Source organism: Dermacentor silvarum, chromosome 1 (genome assembly GCF_013339745.2).
Source record: "Dermacentor silvarum isolate Dsil-2018 chromosome 1, BIME_Dsil_1.4, whole genome shotgun sequence".
Taxonomy (NCBI): domain Eukaryota; kingdom Metazoa; phylum Arthropoda; class Arachnida; order Ixodida; family Ixodidae; genus Dermacentor; species Dermacentor silvarum.
Window position 1 is genome coordinate 295711202 of NC_051154.1, and position 21589 is coordinate 295732790.

Genomic DNA, 21589 nt, shown 5'->3' on the forward strand with positions numbered 1-21589 from the left:
AAATAAGATCCTGTCGGTGCAAGATTGGAAGCAGTGCCGCACTTTGACAACCGTATAATGATCGGCCTTTCTTGGCGACGGGGATGCTCGTTCTTCGTTATTGCGCTTTTGGCGAGTTATTTTTGCATCGACATGAACAGCGACGATGGTTAGCATTCACCTTCCAAGAAACGGACAAAAACGCTGTTGTGCAACTGAAACGACGATACACAGCAATAAAATATACAGAGACGAGATGCCATGCTTGAGAGCAGCTAGTGGGAAAGTACCGAATCTTCTGGTTGCACATGTTTCGCAAGACAAAGGGCGCCACACCTCACCGAGGAAGAGCGCAGATCCTTCGTAGTCGTGGCCGTCGTCATGCCCGCGGTAGCGGGTGTCCTGGCGCTTCGGCTTCGTGGCAACAGGAAGACGCCCATAGGTACGATTACGGTGATGAATACCACAGAGCACATCATCCATAGGAGCTGCCATGACGGCGCCTGACAGGCCTGTTGAATGTTGTTTGGTTCTCGAGCCGACTGCAACAGTAGTGCGCGCACAGCGGCACCATGTGAGGCCCAAAGAGCAAGAGATATCAAAGTTTTTAGAAACAACAAGACATCTGTCATAAATAGCGGTTATTTATGGCTTTTTTGTCCATCCAGGATAATGTTTTTAGTTGCCTGTCGTTGCGAAGCCACTTCATCGTGCCATGGATAAGCGTCACATTTGCGCTTGGTAGACGCTTCAAAAAAAAAGTGAATAGTGCCACGTGCACCTATTGTGGTTCGTCCGTTAATTTGACATCGCCCTTCCTTCGCGACATAAAGAAAGAGTTATGCTTCTCTCTCGTCTAAGAAGTATGCGACGTCTCCTTGGAGAACACACCTAAAAAATCAAAAATTAAGATTATGGGGTTTTACGGGCCAAAACCACGATCTCATTATGAGGCACGCCGTAGTGGAGGACTCCGGAAATTTGGACCACCTGGGGTTCTTTAACGTGCACCTAAATCTAAGTACACGGGTGTTTTCGCATTTCGCCCTCATCGAAATGCGGCCGCCGTGGCCGGGATTCGATCCCGCGACCTCGTGCTTCGCAGCCCAGCACCATAGCCACTGAGCAAACACGGCGGGTGGAGAACACACCTCGGAAGTCTGACATCGGAAAGCTGTGTTCACAGATATCTGTTAGAACGGGTGCTGCGCTTCATGGATGATAAAATAATGGGAAATAAAACTGATCGTTGCAAAATAAGATCCTGTCGGTGCAAGATTGGAAGCAGTGCCGCACTTTGACAACCGTATAATGATCGGCCTTTCTTGGCGACGGGGATGCTCGTTCTTCGTTATTGCGCTTTTGGCGAGTTATTTTTGCATCGACATGGACAGCGACGATGGTTAGCATTCACCTTCCAAGAAACGGACAAAAACGCTGTTGTGCAACTGAAACGACGATACACAGCAATAAAATATACAGAGACGAGATGCCATGCTTGAGAGCAGCTAGTGGGAAAGTACCGAATCTTCTGGTTGCACATGTTTCGCAAGACAAAGGGCGCCACACCTCACCGAGGAAGAGCGCAGATCCTTCGTAGTCGTAGATAAATGAGCCTCTATATACGCGCCGAAAAATATTGGACTTGGCTGTTGCTTCCATGTCATTGATCTCCGGTAACGACCTCGCCGACGAAGCTGCCAGAAAGCAGATAAAGGAACAAACATTGTTCCTATGTCTTTATCAAGCAAGCTAGCGCATCGTATGACAATTGCAGAAGTGGCACACACCTGACATCATTCATCATCGGTTGCTTCTCTGGACCCATCTATGCAACTTCGCCTGTAACTTGGTCTTCCACGAAGTGAAGAAACAGTGCTGTGTCGCTTACCGCTGTGCGTTGTATTCACAAGTGTATTCTCGTTCTTGATTGGAATGGCTGATAGCGCCGATTGCAATGCTTATGGTGTCGAGCAGACTACAGAACTCCTCCTGTGCTACTGCCCGTGCTTTGAAAATGAAACACTTCCTCCGAACAGCTATAAACCAGCTAAATGGACGACCTTTCTGATTGTACAAAATTTCTTGACCATGCATCGCACATTACAGCTGCAAAATGCCAGATAAGCGCTGTTGCGATTTCTGAAGGCTACCGGACTGAGCGACCGTCTGTGATATAGAGCAGTGAACTCTCGCTACGTCGGCGACAACAGTTGACTTTCTATTCTCCTAATCTTTCACTCCAAATTTCCCTTCCCCCAGTGCAGGGTAGGCAACTGGGCTCAGTCCTGGTTAACCTTCCTGCTTATCATATATCTTTCTCCTCTCTGTCCTATTACACTTGTCTGCGCGCCCACCGTTATTTTTGTTTTATTTGTCACCGTAATGACAGCAAAGAAAACGTGATCTCTGTCATTGATCTCTGTTTTGAGGGACCTTGTTTACTTGAAGATTACAACGTACGCGGAAGCAGAGCCATTTGTTTTGGCGCGTGCTTCGCGCATGGTACGTTGCGTGTGGAAGTAATGAATATTGTGAGTGCCTGCTACTTTGTTTGAGCTGTCGCCTTAGAAAATTACTTTTTTAATTATATTTACTTTTTTATTAAAATCATGAAGCAGGCGTTTTAGATAGGAATAAGTTCATAATTATTTTATGCTCGTTCGCGCTTATGGCGGCGTAGGAAAGGTGAAGCCATCGGAATTTATTCTAAAACTTTTCTGTGTCTGTGTAGCCTAAGGCAGCGTTCGGAAGGTTTTTCTTGAGTCACCTTTTGTGTACGCATACTCATGAATACGTATAAAACGTTCGGGTGGACTTTGCTTGGTTTGCAACTACGTGAAGCCCCACTAGTCTTTTATAATCCGCGATGACGCAAGTAGCGAAGTGACGATACAAACAGTGAACTCCACCCCCACTTGTCCACGCACTGAGTATGTACTCACCTCATCACTGTCAAAACTTGGCCCTACTTGGTGATTTGGAGGTAGCTGTGGCTCTGGCCGCAAGGGCGTCGGCGACTTCGGGTATTGATCGAGCCGCTCATTCGATGGGTGAACAGGGCTCTGCACCTGAAACGACGACGTGGTAATTTGTGAGCGTGGCATGAACTGTGGAGCGGAAAAGCCGTTTTACAATGCGGCGCTTCCATATATACTAATTGGTGCGTGTTGTTTTGTGTGAACCTTGCTTAAGAGATGTGTAATGAATGAACGGTCCATAGTTTTCTTAAGCGCATCACATATGTATGCAGGCTGCACGGAAATTGAGAACGTTGTTGAGAAAATTGCGTAGCAAATTTGGCGGGTGATCGAGACTGTAGGGGCCTGGATAGTGCATCGAGTGCTCTCCACTAAAAGCAGCCTCGTACCGTAAAAGTATGACTTTTTGGGGTAGTTGATTAGATACATCACAGGGGGTCATAGCGCTAGAAGACACAGACAAGAACAAGAGAACATGATCCCCTCTGTCGTACCGTAAGTTGGCGCTTCGCCACTTTGCAGTGGCACTTCGCGTGCACGGGAGTTCGTAAATTCTTTTTTTCTTCTCCCAAAATACCTTTCTGTTGGGCCGTAAACTACCAAAGCAGGCCAGAGAAGTGTTTTGGGAAGACGACCAGAATTTTCCATCGTATCGCCGACAGCGTCGCCAACATAAGTGGCACGTGCTGGAAACACTGGTGATAGAGAAAACGCTTTATGCAAGAAATAACTATCGGATACGCGTTCAGATTATCGTAAAAGCTGTTACCGTACATGTAGAGACAACATCGACTAAAAGACGGGAACGCCCGTGTGCTTGCGTTGTAGTGCACGTTAAAGAACCCCACGTGGTCAAAATTAATCCGGAGCCCCCCACTACGGCGTGCCTCATAATCAGAACTGGTTTTGGCACGTAAAACCTCAGAAAGAAGACGAAGAAAAAAAGACGGAAAACCGCGAAACAAAGTTCGTTACGGCAGCAGTATTATACGACCGAACGGACTACTAAGTACAGCATACGCGCTGCTTCCGGGACAAGCCCCGCACGACAGCGCACTTCCGCAGGCTTCATTTTTATCCTGCCCGGTGAGTGGTCAACCGGCATCACGCAAAAAAAAAAGCAGAAGAGGCAAGTGAGCTAGAGCAGCGGTAGTAACGTGCGCCGATCAGTTAGTACAACTGAAGACGTCATCTGCCCGTAGCGGCAAAGCTCAGACAGCACGTGCGTCGGGGTGGTATAATGCACGAGAGCTGGGTCGATAGCGGTGGCGGATTGCACGCTAAAATATATATCACGCCGATTCCCACAGCGTGTCGAATGTGCATGATCACTTTTTTTTTAATCGGCGCTGAACTTCTCCAGACAGATGGAATATCAGCATCATCGCGGCGTTCGTTGTAACCAACGTTATTCGCGGCAAATTACTAGGGACGTGCAGATGTAATCTGTTAGGAAGTTTGTAGTTCAAGTTCAAGTTTATTGCTTCATTAGTGGCACATATATGCAGTAGAAAATATACAGAAAGAGGTCCCACAGTTGGAAACTGCAGCGGGACCTCTTGTTCTTAGTTACATAACATTATATAAATAAAAAGGCGTCAATTGCGGTTATGAAAAAAGAACGAATTACACAATTTCTACAGTGTTAAAGCAATACAAGTTATGGCAACACATCATCACATAAAAAATGTGCATAATAAGCAGCATAAAAAATACATCAAAGAAGGAATGCAGTTTACAAGGTACCAATATAAGCTGTCAGTGAACGTTGGTATGACGATAATGTTGGTGAGGATTTCACGTGAGCAGGTAAGTCATTCCGCATTTCCACACTAGCAAAACCAACAGTTAGCTGGCCATGGTTGCTGCGTGATTTTGGAAGTAAAAAATTATTTTGTAAAGAGAACCTGGTAGTGTTAGGATTAGCAAGACTATCCCTGCCAATGATATAATGTAATTGTGGATTTTTTAGTAGGCGGTAAATAACGATGCTGTGGTTGTACCAGATAATTTTATTTATTGTGAGGAGATTTAACTCAGTGAAAATGGGGGTAACGTGAGCATTATATGGAGCCGAAGCAATGATACGGACAGCGTTATTTTGAATGTGCTGTAAGGGAGCTATATGACAGTGGTATGTGAGGCCCCAAGAACTGATACAGTAATTAAAATGGCTATAAATAAAGGCATAATACAATGTCAGGAGAGTGTGCTTTTGAAAGTAGTGTCTGGCCTTTAAAAGCACCCTGATACCATAAGCGGCTTTCTTTTTTATGAAGCTGACATGCAAATTAAACTTTAGAAAGGAGTCTAATTGAACACCTAAAAATGAGCACTCATTAGATGGTAATATTGGGTGAGAAGCTATGTACAGTGGTGGAAGGTTAGGGCGAGGTTTATTGTGTGAACTAAAAACCATAAACTTCGTTTTGTGAGGGTTAATTAGCAATTTTTTTGCACCAACTACTGATATTATTTAGTTCATCATTTAAACGCTCAATTAGCGTACAGATGTCGTTATGGGAAGCGTAAACAGTGGTGTCGTCCGCGTACAAAAGACATTCTGCAGAAGTTAGACAATTTGGGAAATCATTAATGAAGATTAAAAATAAGAGGGGGCCGAGTATGGACCCCTGTGGAACGCCAGTGTTAATTATTTTTGTGTCAGAAAATACTCCTGAAATGCAAACCTGTTGCTGTCTGTCGTGTAAATAACTGTGCAGTAGCTCTAAGGATGGACCAGTTATGCCATATGCGCTGAGTTTAGTAAAAAGAATGTTGTGATTAAGGGAATCGAATGCTTTCGAGTAATCGATAAAGACAGATCCTACGAATCTGCCTCCATCAATTCCTAAAATAACGGAAACAGAATGAAGTGTAACTCAAGTATGCCAACTAAGCGAGCTGTTATTATGAAAGTATATGTTGAACCACAAACGTTCTGATCACTCGAAACAACGTAAGAGCACGTTCACTTGCAGTTTCTTGATCTTACTTGCATTGACGGCTGACACAGGATGTCCGATGCGCTTTGAAAAGTCTAAATTATGCCATGTCTAATAGTCCATGTATGTGATTTCGTTGTGGATACGGCTGTGGATACTAGTTATTGAAAAAAAATGTCCGCTTCACCCGAAAGCGAAGCATCGAAAGCGATAGCAAAGTTAAACGTTGCGCTAATGGCTTCTCAGAGGGCTGGCGTAATGGGTGGCATGCCAGCGGTATTGCAAGCGTCGCACGAGATGAGACGGAAGGAAAATCGTCAGCGTTTGTCAGCGTTCATTGAAAGGATGACATCATTTTAGCTTGAACTTTAAAGCGTCTCTGAACCACCTCTTACATTTTTTTACGCGTTTCAAGTATACACGCGCATCGTGTACGGAAATGCAGTAACGATCATCTTTCGCGAACGGACGCTGCGTGCCGTGAGGGCGCCACAAATTCGAAAAACAATCCCATGCTCCGCTCCTGCCCTTTCCGGTGCCTCTCGGTGCGGTGCAACAAGGTGCTACAGGTGACGTCCCCAGGGTGAAACGGTGTCGATTAGGTCAACATGACGAGAGCCGACTGTGTTTCGGGAATAGAGGTGGGCTTGACCTTGGCGCCGCTGAACCTTTTATGAAGCTTCCATTCAGTCGGCGTCACGCGGAGGGTGATTAGAGACGGACAATGCAGGAGCTTTTCTTCTGATGTGTTGACGCGACCCGTAGCTTTCGTTGCCTTGCATGGAGTTGGTGAGAGCACGACGCAAAGAGGAGACGGTGTCAGTGGGGCGGGTAGTGAAGGCTAGTGGGAAACCGCAGCGGCTGCGTAGTCGTTCATCAAATGCCTGTAACCTTGCTATTACTGCACCATTTCAAAAATTATATCGGCCATAGCATGTTCATGGTATACTAGCACACGTGAGCTGCTATATAGCTAATTTTCCCTCTTAGGCTGGTTCAGGGGCCCGCTCAGACCACTGTATGCACGGCACTGTGGTCTGTATACAGCTGCTCCGCAGGTACGTGAATGTGTGTACGCGCAGAGTATATTAAGCCTCATTCTGGTAGAGCATATTGAGCGGAGCATGATGGTGCGTCCCCTTCGCGTTCATCTCTTTTTCAAGCCAAACGCACTGCTAGTCTCTGGAGGCCTTGCAAACCAACATATGTGGACCACGTATGCGCCGTTGATAACAGGGCACAGCGACGCCATCACTGTTGCGCATCGAGCGTCCGTATAATTGCTTTACTAATAAAAAGAAAAGCTGCCACTGCTTCCATACCTTGATGTTACTGTGAGCTTGAGTGTGTGGTGACGTAGGAGACTGCAAAAAAGAGAAAAAAAATACAGTCAGAATTCATTGTTCGTTAGAAGGTTTCTTTAAAATGAGCGCTACAGAGTGATTCGTGAGCAATCAGAAAGAATAAACAAACGAATACTATAACATCTCAAGGCAACGAGACCCGTCCGAGGCCAGTGCAGAGACAATCGAAGACGTGTTGCGTTTCTGTCCTCTTTATCTCGTCGATTGAGCTCTTTTGCGGACTGTGCCAAACCCGGTGTATTCTAGACCATTTTCAGAGAGATTCTTTTACCATGGCCTCATCGGTCGCATGCTCACAATGGACATTGGGCATTGCTCCAATTTTTGAAACGGACTGGCCGCAGTGATCGCTTGTAGGCGTGGTGGGCAGTCACCGCATGTGTGCGCACTGCTAGTGCCTTCTTTCATCTTTTGACCTGTCTGCTTCTTTTCTTTTACTTTACCGCTTCCGTTGGTGCAATGTGAAGCAAGCCGCGCGTGCATTTGGCTGAGCTCCATGCCTTTGCTTAAGATCTCTTCTCTTTCTCTCTCGTTCAGAGAGCGAAAGTCATCGCAACTATTAGGACAGCTCACAAAGACGCCAGAACAAACGCCGTACAAATTACCACCCGACAAGTGACGAGCCCTTTTTTGGCACCCATAAATCGGAGACATGCAAACCTGACATGATTAGAAATGCCGGTATGTGGTGTGGCAGGCAGTCTTACTCCGACGAGTTTGACGTTCCGGGCACATGATCTGACTTGGCACTCCCGCGATATTACACCGACCCAGCTGTGCATTGGGAACCCTCGAAAAGCCTTTAAATTAAGTTCACTGACTGAATAAACTTTATTAAAACCAGCAAGAGGTGATGGCTGGGCTGAGGCCTCCCACGTGGGGACGTCGACGTGTTGCCTCTTCGCCGCCTCGCAGGCTAGCTGGGTCGCCCAGAGTTGGTCGTCGAGGCTGGAGCTACGCAGGGCAGCGTGCCGTCTCGACGAGAGGGTCGTGGGGTTAGTGTCGGGGTATTGTTGTGTACAGTCCCAAAGCATGTGTTAAGTTGAGTGAACAATATTATTCTGAACTAGCTGTTTGTAGGCACTGTATAAGGAACGTTATACCACGAGAATATGTTGAGGTGGTGCACTATATTAGAGTTTCAAGCATTTGAACGGATAGATCTCAAGCCCATGTGTGCCCTGCACGCCATCTTTGGCCCGTACCATTGACTTTGATGTGTGCCGCCAGCCTTTGCAGACCATCCAGGAGAATTTAGTGTGCGGCACCGCCCCCCCCCCCCCCCCCCCCCGCCACGAAATTTCTGTTTGAATATGTGGCTTGTACAGCACTCCTTCGCCGCCTCACCCTTCCCGTCCCCGGTGAAGCACGTGCCCCGGTCAAGTAATGGTAGAGGCTGATATAATCCATCACAGGCAAAAGTCAGAGAGTTAATGCAAGCATATTTTTTTTTCAGAAGTGTCGCAAAAGGCAACACAAAGTGTGTGTACAATGGCAGAAGGCCAGACGTGAGCACCTACAAGATTTTGACGTCGCTTGGGACCGGAGTTGCGACAAATGTAACTGACTGCATCTTAGAAAATCCGCCGGGTCAAGTTCAGTGGCTAGTTTTTTGAGGCATAACTGAAAATATTTCAGCAGAAAATGCTGATTTCATAATTCAAGTGAAAGATTTTTGGAACAACATGCTGTTTTTAATAGGAAAACATTTCTGTCTCTTCGATCATATATTTTCGTTTGCTCATTGTTTATCATTTCTTCGTTCATTCATTTATGGTCGTTCAAATGGCAAGCCAACTGGAATCCTTGCACTCGCACTTTACTCTTCGAAGATTCAATCATAGAAAAAAATAAAACTGCAAGCTTCCATGAGATGCACTTAAGTATTCAAAATGTGTTTACGTAAGGATTCAATGTAATAACTAGCATCGTTTGATACACAGTTATTTTTATAATTGATACATAGTTCTTTTCATTTCGGTGATACATAATTAATTGTGCCTGCATCATTGCGTGTGAATTGCAGCACTACAGAATTAACGAAACTCTGATCAGCAGCACGAGAACACCACACTAACTCGTCTCTTCGTCTTCTTTCACACAACCACCGCTTGCTTGATAGCGCCAGCCCTATACGACACTCTTTCCTGCGTCCGTGTGCATCCATGCGTTCGTGTATGCGCGTAGGCGTGCATGCTTGCGCGCGCGCGCGCGCGCGCGCGTGTGTGTGTGTGTGTGTGTGTGTGTGTGTGTGTGTGTGTGTGTGTGTGTGTGTGTGAAATGGACACCGCATCGTGCCGCACACCAGTAGAAGAACATTCAACAAGAAATCCGCGTGCATGCTTGCGCGCGCGCGCGCGCGCGCGCGTGTGTGTGTGTGTGTGTGTGTGTGTGTGTGTGTGTGTGTGTGTGTGTGTGTGAAATGGACACCGCATCGTGCCGCACACCAGTAGAAGAACATTCAACAAGAAATTTTCTTATCCGATATGCAAATTTTTTGAAGGGTTGATGAGTGCCCTAAGAACAGTGAAAGTAGTCACAAATATGTGGCATTGAAATATGTATTAGCACGTGGGTGCCGATCTGCAGAGTTTAAGCCAGAAGCCAAGTCCCAGCGTTCCTTGCTCATTTGTAAGTTCCTACTGCAGTCGCTTTCCCTGGTGGTGGAACCCAGAGCACTCCGTTGCATTCTTTGACTTCGATACAGGCATCGCGAGGCATGCATAGTTGTCGCACACGCCACTGAAGCATAAAAAAATGAGCCGCGATAAGGTCACGCATGTATCGTGCTTTAAGAATTCGTGAAATATTCTTAAAACCAATTTGACACGTCCGAGCCTTAATGCACCAGCGAGGGGAACATATATGCTGGTGTATGATGCCTGATGCAACGCCAATCAAAGGTAGTGACATGTGCATGTCGGCTCAAAAGATGGCAATTCTCTGCAACAAAAAGGTGATGCCATCGGTCACCGTGTGGCGTGTTTGGACATGTTATTTTCTTTGTCGTGGCGGTGATAGATATCGCCACCATTGCAGTGATATTGCGAGCTGCGTGTGGGACCATACGCTATGCCTTCCGATCACTCAGTAGGGAGAACCAATCTTGATAACGCCTGAACTTTGCTGCCGAGGTGAGATACAACGTAGCCAAAGTCTACGACCCTATTTACTTCCCGTGAAGGGGACGAATGGGTTGGGAAAACATTATAGGGTTTTATGTGCCAGAACCACGATCTAATTATGAGGCACGCCGTAGTGATGGACTCCGGAATAATTTGGACCACCTGGGTTTCTTTAACGTGCCCCTAAAACTAAGTACACGGGTGCTTTCGCATTTCGCCCCCATCGCAATGCGGCCGCCGTGCCGGGATTTGATCCCGCGACCTCGTGCCCAACACCTATAGCCGCTAAGCCACCACGGTGGTTAAATGGGTTGGAAACGGCTAACCGTTCGGCATGAAGTTGTCCAAATGCCACCATGCCCCACGATGACGTAATTTGGCAAACTTCTAGAAAAAACGAGTCTTGGTAAAACCAGCCACAATCGACATTTACGCTTTTTAATAGCATGCAAGAACAAGACATTATAAGGTAAAGGTGATGCATATGTGCATCAAATTTGTAACGTAAGCGTAACTGTAGCTTCCAGATAGAAAATCAGCCTCTCCTAGTTTTGGTGGGAATTTTCTGTTTATGTAAAAAAAGAACACAAGTTGTGAGAAAGTCACCATTTTTTGTCCATTAGAAAAAGTAAACCAGAATGAAGATCAAGGGAAGAGAAAGGAGGGGGGGGGGGGTTAGATTTTAAGACTGATGAGATGAGGTTTGTGGTAGTGATCATGATTTTATTACAAATAAAAAGTCTTGTTCTTGGCTACATGTACACATAAAAAAAGAAAAATAAGCATCAATTTGTCTCCGGCATGCTTTTCTCTGGAGAAATAGTTACACGAGCTATTATTTTTAACTCAGCCTTTTCTTCCTTGAAGCACTTCCTCAATGGCAGCAGACGTTCTGCTGTCGACTGGCGGTTGCCATCAATACGTTAATCGATTAATAGCGTTTCTTCCTCAGAATTTATCGAATAGCGCAGACACTGACATTTCACATTTCCATATGCGGGTCGCCGATGACATCGGTGCGGATCCTTTAGGCTGTGGATACCTCGTTGCGCCTAAAATAGCCGTGCACATTACGTCGCCGAGAAGCTGTTGTAAACCTTTCCTAGCGCTGCAACCTAATTCTTCCGGCAGCCATCTTCATCCGCGAACTTCTTTTTCGGCGCTTTGAAGATTTCTGAGGTCAGGTCCGTGCAGTGTTTCGGCCTTTTCCCTGGCGACAGTTTGTTCACTCACACTGGTAAGCTCACTGTCGGCGCGGCACGCAGCAACTGCGGATAAGCGATGCTGATTGAGGTGTTCACTGGCGTCCACACTGCACACCAGCTGACTCGTGTGCTTAGACAACCACTGCTTGCCGAATTTTGGGTAAATTTCCCTCGGCGAACAAATGGTGAGACCTTGACAACAGATGTGCTGGCGCACAAGGTCTGTTTACTACGGAAGGCAACCATGCAGAACCCAACCACCCCTTCCCCGCTTCTTGTTTTCCTCGCGACGTCAGATAAAACAGGCGCAAATAATAAAAACAAAAGTAAATGTTACTCGGGCGGCAAGCTGACACATGACCATAACCTCCACAGACCCCTTGCTTCAAAACGCATGCAGGCTCGCAGCTGCGCGCTGCTGAACGCAGATTGCCAGGTTTGGGCATTGCCAGGGTTGGGCATTGCAACCAGATAAACGTAGTGGATATATCGTATTTGCAAAGTAGCGGGGTGCTAAACCGCTGAGCTTTCAAACGAAAGCACTTGCGTGCTTCCTCTCGATGGTACCGCGCTTCCTGGAGGGGGATCAAGGTCGCACGCGCTGCTTGCAACGTCACCAATTATTGCACGTTACGTTCGCATACCGGGTCTCTCCCGAAACGCCTTCGAAATTCGTTATGACTAGGGAAGCTGAGATAATTAAATTATTAAATGAACCAATTTAGTGATTAGACAAGTAATTATGCAAATTAGATTATTTGCTTTCAAAACAAAAGAGCCATGCGATTGGTCCCAATTGAAGACTTGAAGCGAGCCATCTGAGAAGCTCATAACCGTTACCAGAAATAATAAAAAAAAACAATGTTTACACTGCTAATTTCTGCAGCGCAATAATTTGCGGCTGATTTCACACAACGAATGACAAACTGAACAGCCGAAAAGCACGACTGTCACGCCCGTAGTAGACGCCCATCTATGATTGACGTTACTGCTTGCGCATCACCGTCAGGCGATCATGAAGCTAGCGCGATGGAAGCTTGATCAGCCCCCTGAAAGTAAAGCTAGTTTCGGTTTCAAGGAACATGCGCGCTCCTAGCGGTTGCCGGACATCCTAAGTTATTTTTCTTATTTCTCTTTTTGTGAATTTTAAATCTGGCGAAGCGCGGGAAGTGGTCGCCATCGTGCGTCCGTCGAGCTTGCCTCCGCTCACCCTTGCAACTCGCTCAGCGATATCAGAAGTCATAGCGCGCTTGGTCGTCTGCTTCGGTTGTCGTCCCAAGTGTGAAGATGGGAAAGAAAAGACAGAGAAGCTTGATCAGGCGTGCAACGAACGGAAGACGCAGGAAACCAGGTCAACCCAGCATTAGACGAAGATGGCTAAATCGGGGCATCACATGTGTTGCGCGGCTCTGTGGTGTTCGAACACCGGGAATTCGAGTTCTGCTAAGTTTTTCACGTTTTCTAATCATCACGGGTAAGCGCAAGTATTTCACTCTATTTTCCGAGCAGGTATTCATTTTGAATGAGTAAACCAGTTCTGTGCAAGCGTCAGTGGACTGACATAAGAGCAGTGTCGCTCGACTCATTCGTCATGACGGCAGCCAATCTGTTGCCGGTGAAATACTTGTAATGAAAGGCCGGAGCGCGTGTTCTTGGGCTATGCATTTTGTTCACTCTTTAATTGTCGACATGTACAGCCAAGGTTAAAAAAATAAAAGAAAGAAAGACGCAGCCGTGGTGGTTATTAATTTTCGCATTGGTTCGGATCTTCTGGAATCTACTTTCCCTCATTATGTACAAATTTCCGTTGTGAATAAAAATTGCTTCTATAGATTGTCAATTTCGCACTGCGTGGAGGTCAGTCTTTTTCCAGTATGAAATGTGTGAATAAAAACAAAAGGGTTCAACTGTTACTTGTGTTTTTTGGCTGGCCGAGAAATCGGCTAGGTTTAGTTGATCGACTTCACAACACACGAACAAAATTAACGTTTGATGGTATCAGGAAGTTATTTTCTTTATGTGTCCCCCCACTATATCTGCGGACTAGTTGAAGGGTAGCCCTAAACGTAACCGCTAGTTAGGACCTTCAAAGTGACTACTTTCACTAAATGACGAAATGTAATATATTAACCGCGAATAAGGTAATTAACAACGGTTCGCTATATAACTATGCTTCATTATAATTGCTTGGCACTGGTGCATACGAGCAATGTCCCAGTGGTTTATAAAATGAATAGCAGCTCTCACTCACTCCCGTTCTTTCTTAACAATCACGTACTACCTTTATCCCTATCCTATTACTATAATCTTGGCCTATTATTTTTCAAAATTTTTCATCGCTATCTCTACCTCGATATAATTCCATCATACGTATTCGTTAATTCTAACTGCACCCGTTTTTCTGTTAACGGCAATCTACTTTTGCCTAAGGTACGCACTAACTAAGGAAAGCAAACTATTCTTTTTTCTGCTATATCATTCTGGAACTCCCTGCCTACCGACTTAAAACAATGTAACTCCCTTTCCATATTTAAATCTGACTTAAAGGACTACCTATTTGAATAAAAACATAACTGTTCTAATTAACTTGCAATTGCCTTTGAATGTATTCGTCACTTTTTCAAATTTATTGTGCTGACATGTTATACCATGGTATTATTATCTTTTTATCTTTTCTTTTTTGGTTGTTATGTTGTGTCGGTTTTCTTTTGTATTTTTTGTACAGCTTTTATTTTTTGTAACTTGTTTTTTAGTATATGATTATGCATAATATTACTGTAATTATTTCGTCTTTCATGTGCTTGTTAATTTTTCACCTATGCAGTGTTAGTTTCGTTTCAATACTCGATAATTATTTCATCGTAAGGGGTCCCGCCTGCAGTTTTTACTTTGGGACCACTTCCTGTATACTACTGTCTATGTACTAATTTACCTAACAATAAAATGGATTGAATTGAATTGAATTGAAGGTAAACCTGGCATGAAGAAAGCGCTTTCTAATACACGACACACTTCAGCGGGTTCTGCTCCGCGATTTGGCCAATGTCGCCGCACGGCCAGCGGACCTGCAAGAGAGCACTAGCACAGTCCGCTTGCATGCGAAGTGGTAAAGGAGGGCTTCAGCGGCAACCGTGCTCCTCCCGGCTGCGCGCCATCTCCCTCTACGTTCTGACCTCATCAGTGACATCGTGGAGGCATTGTTTTGTTTGTGAATGGATATTCGGCAGCTGCCAGGGGTGGAAGCGGCACTGCCGCCGCGTATCGGCATGGGACCGAGTGTCCCATGGGAGGTATGGGGAGTTTCCGGCCCCTGGCTTGATAAGGACGGCCGCTGGATGCTCGGGCGAAGGTGAGGGGGTTTGCGCAAGTAGTCGGCGTCACGCATGATTGGGCGTCTACCAAGGGCGTGACAGCTACGCTCTTCGGCTGTTCAGTTTCGCTTTTCTGTGTGAAATCGGCTGGAAAAAAATTACGCTGTAAAAATTTGCAGCGTCGACTTTCGTTCATTTCTGGAAGCGGTTATGGGCTCCTCGGATCAAGTCTTCCATTGGGACCAATCACATGGATAATTTTTGAAAGTTAATTATTTTATTTTGAATAATTATGTGCCTAATATTTAAATCAAATTATTTTCAATTGTGTGACTTTGTGGAAAAAGTAATCCAGAAGAAATCTATTACCTCAGCTTCCCTAATTTTAAGCAATTTCGAATGCATTTCGTGAGAAACCTGGTATATCGAATGCAGAATGCGTAAAACGAGCACTGGAAGTGCGCCGCCTACCAAATCAAAAAGGGAAGAAGAAAAAAATGAGGCGAAACTCGTGCACGTAAACATGGCTACGTAAATATGACATAGCCGGAAAGCTGCTCCTAATTCCCATAGAACCGCGGGAGCTGCTGATGCCGCCTACATGAAGGCACCGACCGCGAAGCATGACCGAAGAGTAATCGCACCCACCTAGTAGAAAATAATAGCCTTCCGAGACGTATAAGTTCACGGATTTGTACACCCAATTTCTCAAGGTCGCTGCCTAATTAGTGTAGAGCCGACTGAAAAGTCATTATTTCGAAGAATCTCGTGTGTGTACTGAGCACTCTACGCTTTAACCATTTCGTGCTGAACTGATAACTATTTTATTTCGGGTCATGTTCGGTTCTGGCACGTTGAAGGATAGCGGTTCGGGTTCTGCTTCAGTTCTGGCTAGAGTTCCGGTTGGGTTTCCGGTACATAATTTTTTTTTTCGGTTCGACACCATGGTTATAACGCGTAACAGAACAACCCCTGCAACTTTATGTTCGATCCACGACGTAATAGTCAAGCGTTTCTTCTTTGTTTTACGGAAGTTTTTTTTTTTTCTTTTTACGGGAAACGCCTTTGACTTCCGTAAGCAACGCTAGGGGGCGCTTGCTAAAAGCTCATGTAACGAAATCATGGAACAGTATTATTACATGATTACTCCCGCTTGGCTCGACAAACTTAGAAGCGAGCTATGCTTCTCTTAATGCCGAGTGAGAAACTAAATTTAACTCCGATTGCGTCATGGGTAGCGCGACAACGACGCCATCTGAGCACGCGACCCAAGTATGATCGAGCGTGAAAGAAGCCCGCGAATACACGCAACATTGCCGTGCGACTGGCCGCTCAAGGCACTTTGCGTGTATTCGCGGGTTTCTTTCACGCTCGGAAAAACACTTTTATGTAGCAAGTATTGAGCAACAAGAAGCTGTATCGGGAATTTTTCATGTTGCTCTACAATTTTCTTATTGACAGTTTTCATCTAAATATAGTAACTGAGAAGTTTATTAATTAAGTAAGAATAATAATATAAGTAGGCGGAATAAAAAAAATAATCTCAGTATCTCCAAGCGACGACAAACAACGTCACCTTGCAATGGTTCTCTTCAGCTACACGGCATTTGGCTATTGTTAAATTATAAACTGCAAGATAGCTGGGACACCCTGTATCGTGCGCGTCCCGTTACACTCACCGACACTCACTCATGCTCATACGTCTACTTACACCCTTCGTCACTAAGTCACACTCATACTGACACCTTTGAAATGAGTATGAGTAAGTGTTCACATGAGTGAGTATGCTGACCTATGCTCACATGGCACTGATATTAGGGACAGACTGGATCAGTGGCGTTAAATAAAATAATGTACTTACATTCACTCAGACCACATTACGCTGCGCACCTATAGCATCTCCGTAATTACGCACACCTCACAACAGACCTCTGCACTTTGTGACGCAGTAATGCCAGGACGAGTGAACCGATAAGGACAGGTGCATGCTAAGAACTGTCAAGAATAATATTAGCTAAATATGCACCTGAACCAGACTACTGCTTTGTTGATATTTGCAGTTAAAAACACTGAGAGGCTGTGGCCTTTGCAGTCACTGATGCCCTTCGCGAGCTTATCCGAATAGAGTTCATTGCAGGGGGAAATCGCTTATGATTATACTTTGAGCATAGGCTGGCTCACACGGCAGATGTTCTTTATAGCTAGAGCTGCCTTGTCACCTAAGGCACCCGAAGTCATGGCGACAATAAGCATACACTGTTAATCAGACACGGAGAGGCACAGGTCACTCATATAGTAACATAGCAAACGTAAAGAGTGGACACTCCCGTCGGCCCCTGCGGCCTACTTTGGCTCTCAGCGCACCTAGCGGTAACGGCGAACCGCACGAGCCTCCAAGATGGCCGCCGCACGCCGCCTAATCTCGGAGGCCATGATTTCGTTTTATTTCGATAGCAATTATATAGACTCTTCAACAGGATTTCTGCCGTCGGCGTCGCCGTCGCCGTGAGGTTCCGTATAGATTCCACGGGCGATAAAACCGTCGCCGCGCGCCGTATGCGCGAGTGAAAGCGCGCGGGGGACGCGCGCTATCACGGAGAGCAAACGCACGGTGGAAAGCAAAGAAAGCAAACGCGACCGTCGCGCGATAGGCCGTGGGGGTATGGGAGAGAGGGAGGGAGGCGGGGCGACGCTGTGCTGCTTCACCAAATGCTTATCTTGCAACCGGGCGCAAGGGGAACTGGACACTCACTCTCCCACGCGAAAGCAAGAAAGCGGGAAGGCAGCGCGGGAGGGAGGGGGGGGGGCAGCTGCTCCTCTGCCAACAACTTCTCTGCACAACTCCTCTACACTTTTCCCGGCGCTGGCGGTCGCCCGCACCGTCTCTTATCTCCACACGGCTCTGACCTTTGTATGCGTGTGCATTCGCCGCTCAGTTTCCGTTGAAGTGATTGACCGCGCGAACAATTCGCCCGCTGCGGCGGCTGCGCTTGCTGCCAGTGTTTTTACAGTCGTTGTCTGCAGTCATTCGGTGTGATCTATTCTTGTTTGCTTGTGCGCGCTGACACCACGCTTGTTAATTCAGTTAGTCCAAATGTGTCCAAGTTTATGCAGCCGATAAAACTACTATCCCTACTCCGAATAGCTCTCTACTAATTTGCTATCGCAATTGATGCTTCGCCTTTCGGGCGAAACTGCCACATTTTTTCGTTCCTGTTACTTTTTTTATTCTTTTTTTGTGACCAGTATAATGTTGCATACATCAAGTGATTTAATGCACGCGCTTGTGCCGCTGTTTATATGTTGCGACGACATGCTCACAAAGGTGTTTCACTTTGTTAGTTTTGGTTAAATTCATATACGTTATGTTTGAAGCTGTACCGTATTTTGCCGCATATAACCCGCCACTGCGTATAACAAGCACCCCCAATTACAACAGCCGGGAAAGTAAAAAAAATATCCGCGCGTATAACCCGCGGTAATAACTGCATGCAACAACGATCAAGCCTTAGCAAAAACAGTCCATTCACGGATACACGACCTGTCCACATCATCGTATCATCGGCCAGCCGCTCTGTTCCCCCCTCTTCGGCGATGCTGATGCTGAGCCACACTTCTTCGGCGATGCTGAACTTTGCCTTGAGGTGTGGCTACACTGCAGCACGTGCCGCGCTGCCATGAAGCCACACCTCCAAGTCAAGTTCGCGTATAACTCGCACCCCAACTTTACCGCAAATTTTTTTGAATTTTTGGTGCAGGTTATACGCGCAAAAATACGGTACCTTAGCGCAACGATCATGCCAACTGTTAAGGAGAAAGTAGAACTTTATCATTTGTGATATTGTACTTCTAATAACTCACGCCAAAAGCAGCATAGTAAATAATTGTGTCATGTTCCTTCAATATCAATCAACTTGCTCGACGGCCAAGAACCCGAAAATAGCAGACAAGAATTTATTGCAGACAAATGAAGACGAGAAGAAACTGCGAAATGGAAGTGACGAATAATAGTCAGAAATCAATGGTGTGATGGCTCTAAACTTTGCACAAGCACAACAACACACACAAGACTTCTTGCAAGCATACAGATAACGAAAAAAAGATAAATACACAGACAAGCCAGCAATTAATTTAGTCAAATGGGGATTGTTTTAAAAGGAATAAATATAACGCTTTTTCTTGCACTTCTATGAAGAAGGACTACTTAAGGTATCGAAATTACGTGAATATTGCGTGCCAAAATAAAATGCCTACATAAACAGTTGGGCACGCACCAACATCATCATTTCGAACGTGCAAGCAAGGGAGCCCCTCATTAAAGAACTGCAAGGTATTGGCCTCTCAACCAATTAAGCATTTTGACTGTGTTGGGGGTCTTCGTCTGCTGCCGTCGAAGCCTTGCAATCGTCTTTTGATACTTGGAAATTTGCCCTTGAATATGCATGATGTCCTTTGGCTGTAGAGTGTATTTTGAGGAAGTAAAAGGGAATATTCCTGCAATACGTAGAATGAGAGAGGCAAAAGGTAAGCAACACTGGAGCCTTCAGAGTTCTTTAATGTAGATGCTACGTTCCTTCGTGTAATGCATACTTTTCTTAACACAGAGCAACTGTCTCTGGTATTAATGCATGTCATCAAAAAGACTGGCTGTCATGGAAGCACTGTTATAAATGCTAAGAACCTTTCTACGGTAAGGACTCCATGCACAACTAAAACATGAAAACACATATCTTCAGCCCAATGCAAAACAGCTAACAACACTCGAGCGCACATAGCCTGGTACAGAGGTTGAGAGAGCGCGCATTATTGCCATACTGCAAATATTGGACGCGTACGGCTTTATAAATAGCCATATTTCTTTTGCAAAACTGGCGTACCATACTTTTTTAGAAGCCGCAGGCCCACAGTGCGCAACGTTCTTGAATAAATCAACATAAAGCCATCTGCACCGAACGGCCATGTGATCATAGGCCCCATTACTATTACTTTATTACATTACATTACTATTTTATTCTATTTTCGAACTTTGTCATTGTTTCGAACCTGCCTCGCTGCTCGGACGCTGCCGCGTCGTTGTTATCGCTAACACCTCCACTCATTGCTGCGCATGATAAAAGAAAGCATGCGACATGGAATTGAACGTTACAAATGACCGGCAGCTGTTTATAGCTTCAAGGCCGCCATGCGCCCCTCCGTGACTCGTTCATGCGGCTAACAGTGGCACAACGAAATACGAAGGGAATACGTCTTTAACAACGTGGAAAAGAGCTTCGTGTGCCCTTACCATGAAACCGCGACGAAGCTGTAGTGTCAGACGCTGGCAGAAGAACCCAACAACGATCCTCGGGTGCATTTTACAGAATAACAGCACCGCGAGCCCGGCGACTGGACGGCGGGGCCTGACTGGGCTTCGCACGCACTGGTTCGTGCCGGCTGTAAAGCTCCTAGCCCCGGCCGGAGCCGCAGCCACAATTTTTTTGATGTGCTATGCCACCTAGCGGAATCGTGAATCTCCTCAGCTCGGCCGCGAAACGGATCGAATGTCCACTCTTGCCGTTCACTACGTTACTCTATGGGTCACTTTCGTTGAAAGCGTTCACTACACGATCAATTCTTAAGCCGAGGGTAACTTTCGGTGCGGTGCTCGCGAGGCTGTCCACGCTATCCAGGGGGGCTATGCAGGGTGCCCCGAGTTTCTCGCTCGCTTGCTCGACGGCAGTCAGTGAACAAAGATAGCGTGGAATGCGCGAAAGCAGCGTACAATAAAAAGTACAAGTGCGCAGTTGTTGGCAGAGTAGAAGCCGCACCCCCTCTCTCCCGCGCTGCCTTCCCAATTTCCTCCTTTCGCGTGGGAGATTAAGTCGCCAGTTCCCCTTGCGCCCGGTTGCAAGATGTGCATTTGGTGCCGCAGCACAGCGTCGCCCCCCTCCCTCCCATTACCCCACGGCCTTTCGCGCGACGGAAGTACTCGCGTTTTCTCTCCGCCGTGCGTTCGTTCTCCGTGAAAGCGCGCGTCCCTCGCGCGCTTTCACTCGCACATACGGCGCGCGGCGACGATTTTATCACCCTTGGACTTCATACGGAACCTCACGGCGATGGCGACGCAGACGGCAGAAATCCGCTTGGAGTGTCCATATAATTGCTATTGCAATAAAATGTCGAGATAAAGGCGCTTGTCAACACGAGCGCACCCAGCGTACGCCGCTTCCTCGTTTCAAACACAGAAGACTGGGCAATGTTACGTGACAGCGCCGCTCATGGTTATCAACTCAATATCGCAATACCGTGACTGTCCTGCCCTCTATCTAGAAACTCGGTGCACCCTCACGGTACAACGAAAAATGTAATCTGAAACACCGGGACAGCTGTAGTAGTAGTCTTTGCCATATGAACTGGCTATTCTGAGCAGCGTTTTTTTAGAGCACAGCTCTTAGGCGCCCGTTCCTACGGCGATCGTCTGCGTCGGCGTTGTCACTCGTAACCGAACGAACACAGCGAAGGATGAAAGCGAACGCGGAGCGCAGCGGCCGATGAAAGACGGCGATAGCGAAGAGAGAGCGAGGAGAAAAGCGGAGGAAGAGGGTATGGCGGAACCACGAGGCGGAAAGGGGAGGAAGAGGGTATGGCTAGAGTGTACTAGAATGGGGGAGTGGGTCCAGTGGATAGCTTAGCAAGCGGC